This window comes from Pteropus alecto, unplaced genomic scaffold (assembly GCF_000325575.1).
Source record: "Pteropus alecto unplaced genomic scaffold, ASM32557v1 scaffold1197, whole genome shotgun sequence".
In the NCBI taxonomy this organism is placed as follows: Eukaryota; Metazoa; Chordata; class Mammalia; order Chiroptera; family Pteropodidae; genus Pteropus; species Pteropus alecto.
The window spans coordinates 995,630-1,002,067 of NW_006441068.1; the positions used below are offsets into that span (position 1 = coordinate 995,630).

The 6,438-nt window shown below is 38.1% G+C and overlaps 1 pseudogene; it reads left to right on the top strand.

Annotated features, from left to right (window-relative positions):
* Positions 1-4,957: 4,957 nt before the first annotated feature.
* LOC112484973 lies at positions 4,958-5,076 on the top strand (annotated as a pseudogene).
* The last annotated feature ends 1,362 nt before the right edge of the window (positions 5,077-6,438 follow it).

Consider the following 6,438-nt stretch of genomic DNA (forward strand, 5'->3'; position numbering starts at 1 on the left):
TAGGTTAGGCCAGGTGATTTTCTCACCCAGCTTTAACTTCTGTGTTTTGTATGTAAAAATCTACATTAATCACCAAAATGTGTCTATTGCAACAATTTCTACATAGGGTCCTGCAACAATAAATCTACGAGAGTCAGTTTCTAAAGGCGTCACTCAGGACAAAAGTCTCTTAGAGTCAAAGTTAAAAATCTCTGAAGAAGGAATGTATCAGAGACCAGTTTTGTTCTGGTACTAGAACTGGTGATCATTTCTTTGGCTGAATATCAGATGGTATAAGGCCTGCATTGAGAAGGTAGGTAGGTAAAATAAAAAATACACACTTCTCAATGTAGAATCACACTCAGGCTTACATTAGAGAGGAGACAAGAAAACAAGAGAATGGACTCATTCTGTACTCATTGAATGGAATGCAGAGTGGGATTGACTGCATTCTTTCCACTGTTGTCTCTCCCTTTGCAGGGAGAGACAACAATGGAATTACAATTACAGTCTCTATGGAATTATAATTTAATTTGCATATTGCGAGTTAATAAAAAAAAAAATTATAGTTCATCAACAACTCTCAGGCCTGCCGATGATCTTTGTGACCTCCAGAAGTAAAAAAATATGTGAAAATATTTTTTACTTCTGGAGGTCAAAAACCAAAGTAGCTTACAGGTTCATGGTTCTGTATCTCCAGATGGCAGAATCACCCCAGGATTTAAACCCAAGCCCAGGTATATATTCCTTTGGGATATAAAGACCAAACTAGATCTTACGATTAGTTATACTCTCAACAAATGTTTATTAAATGCATTTCATATTTTACTCACTGAACCTGGATTTAGGAGGTAAGAAGAAGAAAAAAATACATTTCTCAACATAGACTCACACTCATGCTCATATTAAGAGCACTGACATGCTAGGGTGAGAGAATTTCATAAAGGTATGCATAAAGTTCCACGGAAAGAAGGGAGACCTCACTTAGAATGATTAACCACTGGCAATAAATTCATCCCTCCCCCCTCCCCATTAAACAAATGTCTGTGCTTAGTTACTATACATAAAGCACTGTGCTAGATGTCATAAATGCAAAGAGAATAAAACCAGATCTTTCTTGAAGGAATGTTGATTTGGTATAGGAGATAAAACAGTTAAGCAGGTAATGGGAATAGCCACTCTTTGTGGGCCACTTCTTTGTGACAAGGTCACGTGAGGGTCTTTAATTACATTCTCTTACAGTAATCTTGTGAAGTAGGCATTGTTATCCTCATTTTACCAGTTAGGAAATTGAGGTTTAGAGAGGTTAGTAATTTGCTGAGAGTCATGCAGCTGTGAATTACAAAATTGGCCCTCTAACACATTTATCTCATAACAAAGTCTGTGCTCCAAAGGCTATGAATTACGGGGTGAGTTTTTGGAATTAAATTTCCTTCACTACTTGTCAACTGCATGACTTTGGGTATTTTACTTAGCTTCTCTGAGCCTCAATTTTCTCATGTAAAAATGAGGTTTGCAGTATCTACTTCATAGGATTGTGGTGGAGACTTAGCGAAACTTAGTTAAGGCACTTCGCGCAGTGCCTGGCCAGTCTTTCAAGCACATTGCATTTGATGGCTGATATTATTATGCTGTCCTGCATAGGTAGCAATGTGAGTGCCGAGAGATGCATATTGAATGAGTACACATTTTGAGGAAGGAAAGATCACTTCCAGTTGGAGGGTGGGAAGGTGAGAAGATTAAAAGAAGGATCACGAAGAATTCACTTAAATTGGAGTTTTCAAAAAAAGTTAAGACTTGAATTTAGATTCTAAGATTTAGAGTAGAAGTTTCTGTGAGGAAGGCCACAAGGAGCTTGCTACCTGTGGGAGGTGACAAATAATAAAAATGCAAGCAAATAAATTAGATAATTACAGAGCGTGGTAATTAAACAGAGATTTGGGAGAGAAAGTGAGGAAGAGGATGGGGCTGGTGGGTAAGGGACTAAGAGGGAAGCCTAAATTCTCTCTCTAGGTAGAATGCTGTTCTTATGTAGATCAACTACGATCTGTGAAAAGATACCAAATGAATAGCCCAAACACACAGAAATGCAAGTGCTCTTAGAAACAGGGGCTGTTAGTAATGCAAATATGAAAAACCTCCGATTTAAGCAGAACAACAACAGCAAAACACCCTAATCGAACTTAATCAATCTGTGAATAAAGACATTTACACCCTCATGATTTTTTTTTTTTCACCTATACCACCTGGTATTCTTAGGTGGTCTCCCATCCAAGTACTAACCAGGCCTGACCCTACTTAGGGTCCGAGATCAGATGAGATGGGTCATGTTCAGGGTGGCATGGCTGTAGACACACCCTCATGATTTTGATGACAGAAAAAACAATTTTTTCCTCCATCCCTAGTTTGTCTTTACAGTTAGAACTAAGTACAATTAGTCAAGGCCATCATATTCTAGGGCTCGTTCGTTCATTCAACAAATATTTTACTGAGCACTTACTATATGCCGGGCACTCAGCCACACTTGGGAAATAGAGAGGATAATCTTTTGTTCTCATCAATTGCTACAGAGGGCTTTTGGAAACAAAAGAGCACATCAGGAGAAACACAGGCAGGTCCTGACATATATCTACTGACCTGTTTGGGTAGGGACGGGAGAAGACCTGGTAATCTATAGGGCCCAGAATGTATCCTGAGATGATCTATGGTGAGATGACAAAGTACCCTTGATTTTGGAGTTTTTGAAAAGATTTTAATGTTCCCAATTTTATGTGAACTAAAACATTGTCTGCCTTTCACATTCCTCTGTGCACTCCATTCCAAAGCCTGCCCCATCATTCCTCCTATACCTGTCCTCATCTTTTGCTATCTAAATTTACCAAATAAATCTTTTCTTTCCACCCATTTCAACTCCTGCTGTTCTTCACAGCCAGTCTCTGGGCTCAGCCCCAAGCCTTGAGGAGCAGTAAATGGATTCAGAGTTGCTACTCAAACACAGATTCCCATGGAAACCAAAGGACTAAGAAAACAAAAAGAGAGGAATAGGCAGCCACTGCGTGACCTTTTATGCTCGCTCTCCAAATTCTTTTTGCTCTCGGGCATGAAGGCAAGTGCTTATTTGTATACCTACTGGAACGAAAGAACCTGACCCCTCCCCAGCAACCCTCAAATTTCTTAAGACCCTCTCTACTCTTTTATAGTAAGTGAAGAGCAGTGGGACATCGCCATCTGGTGGTAGAAATACCAAATCACCTCCAAGAAGGGAAATTAAGGAGTGAGAACCTCCAATGCAGCTGCAAAGGAAGAGGATGCCAAAATGTAACGTGCCACTCAGGAAAGTGTTTAGTTGTGATGCATTTAGTACTTGCCCCTTCTCAAACACATTTTTAAAATATTTAAATATCTTTATGTTGATGACCAAGGTTGTTGTTGTTTTTGTAGTTGTTGTTGTTTAAATCCAATCCAATTATGAATGGGTACATGAGGTCATCCCATATCTCCCACCTTCGTAGTAGATATTTCCTACCTGAATGTTTTGTTGTCACCACAAATTCAGTGTAATCCTGGAGCTGGATCATGCTCTTCTTTTCCTTTTCTTTCCCATCTAGAGGACAGCTTTGCTAGCTTACAAAGGGAAACCAGAAGATTTCTTCCACTGTCTTTTTGATGTATCCTAGAGTTGAAATGCCATCCTTCTCTCCCCTGACACCAACATCATGAGAGCAGAAGCCCATGCTGTGGCAGGCGTGTACTACTGTCCTTGGACTGCTCTTTTATCTTCTTTTCCGAAGTTCAGTTTCTCCAACTTTTATTTCTATCTTTTGGCTTTCTTTGGAGTTTTTCCAAAGTCTATTACAAAAAAAAATATGTTTTATTTTTAAAAACAATTTTAGATTTACAGCAAAATTGAGCATAAGGTACAGAGATTTCCAATATACTTCCTGCCCCTGCACATGCATAGCCAGTTATCAGTATCCCTACTAGAGAGGTACATTTGTTACAACTGATGAACCAACATTGACACATCAAGCAGCACCATACAACAAGTGCTGGGGCACGGAAACCTGAACTGTAATTGACAATTTCCTGGAAGCTCAGTGTGGACAAGTCTGAGAGAGAAAAACTTATGGGGATCCAGTCATAAGGCTTTTGTGAGTTTTACCTCCAAGAGCTCTACTGGCTCTGTCTCACAGTGTGTATTGAAGAAAAATCCCCTCACGCTTCCAGTAAGAGGAGGGAAAATGGGGCCTTTTTGAAATAAGCCAGAGTATTGCCTTTTTTATAAGTCCTGCCCTCAGAGTCTAACCTGTTGGAATATTATCAGAGCCTAACTGAACTAAGAGAAATGCTCAATCCAGCCCCCTCTAGCCATCCTGTCCCACCTAAGGTGGGGTTGGGGGCTGAGAAACACATGTAAAGTTCACAGTCCACAGGCAGAGGCTGTGTAAAAGACCAAGACCTAATTATAAGACTATAGAATGCTTCCCTTCCCCCCCACACCTCACAACCATATCACTAAAGGCATATTTACAGCAATTCTTTTTACCAAGTACATCATGCCCAGTTATCATGAAAAAATCACAAAGCATACTAAAAGACAAATAAGACAAAACCAAACAAAACCAAAAAACCACCCAAAACAAAAAAAATTCACAGTTTGAAGAGATAAAGCAAGCATCAGAATTAGATATGGCAGAGAAGTTTGAATTATCAGACCAGGAATTTTAAACAACTATGATTACCACGTTAATGGCTCTCATGGATAAAGTAGACAGCATGCAGGAACAGGTGGGCAATTTAAGCAGAGAGATGGAATTTCTAAGAAAGAACCAAACAGAAATGTGAGAGAACAAAAGCAGCATAACAGAAATGAAGACTGCCTTTGGTGGGCTTATTAGTAGACTGGAAGCAGCTGAGGGTGGAATCTCTATCTTGAGGATATCTCAATAGAAACCTCCAAAACTAAAAAGCAAATAGAGTCTACAGCCATGACACTCTGAACATGCTGGATCTCATCTGATCTTGGAAGCCAAGCAGGGGCGGGCCTGATAAGTACTTGGATGGGAGACCACCTAGGAAGACCAGGTGCTGCAAGCATTAAAAAAAAAAATTAAAAAACAAACAAAAAAAAGCAAATAGAAAAAAGACTGGGGGAAAAAACAAAACAAAACAAAAAAATAGAACAGGATATCCAAGAAATATGAGACAACTACAAAAGGTATAACATATGCTTAAAAAGAAAGAAAGAAAAAAGAAATATAGTGCCTCTGATCTAAAAAGATTAATTTCTACTATGACCATTGTATTTATCCATATTAGAATATCATTATGAAAGGAACATAAAATGTATTAAATCACAACGAGTTAAGTAAAAATATCCTTCCTGGTGGAAGTCACTTGTGAGCTAACTCAATCATAAGGAGCTTGCATGAAAGTTTAACTGCATTCTAAATTTATAAGCAGGGCAGTCCTACAAAACTGTAGGTTGTAAGCACAACTCTAATGCTAAAAATTCTAGAAAGGAAGAGTATTATTTAGTGAAACTCATCTCGAAGTTGGACAAGCCAATAAAATTATTAAATTTATTGTTGTTTATTTTTCTTCAAAACTTAAACCTGATGGAAGAGACAAATACTTCTTAAGTGCACCCACAAATTTCAATATTCACTGCCATAACCTTAAGCCAGGCTATTATCACCCCTCACTTGAACTGTTGCAACAGTCTACTAACTAGTCTCCTTACTTTGTTGGCTTCTGTAGTCCATTCACTACATAGCAGTTAAGTGTGACAATATTAAAACATAAATCAAATATAGTTAATAATATTATAATAACTATGCATGGTATCAGATGGGTACTAGACTTACTGGAGTGATTACTTCATAGGTTATATAAATGTCTAATCACTATGTTGTAAACTTGAAACTAATATAATTTGTACGTCAAACGTAGTTGAAAATAAGAAAAAGATAAACAAACAAATACCCGCCCCCCGCCCAAGTCAGATCATGTTAAGGAGCTTTGATTCGTTCAATGGTTTTGATATTATATTTAGAATGAAATCCACAGTCCTCACAAAGATCAGAATGATCGGGCTCTACTCTACTCCTTTTTTTCCTTATATCCCTGGATCCTCACTCTCATTAACAATGCTAGCCTTGCCTAATTCTTTCATATCTTTTAAGTTTCAGATTACAATAGTTTCACAAAAAACGTGTACATGAATATTCCTACGGCATTATTCATAATAGTCAAAGGGTGGAAACAACCCAAATCACCATCAACTGATATCTATTGATAAACAATACGTGGTATAGCCACACAATGAAATTTTATTCAACCGGTCGATGTAAAAAACATCCAAAACTGTAGAGGATTTTTATGAGTCTATATGAGCCAAGGTGATTGTATATATACTGGAGAAAGAGCTCAAATGCTCAGAAGAGTAATAGTTTTGTA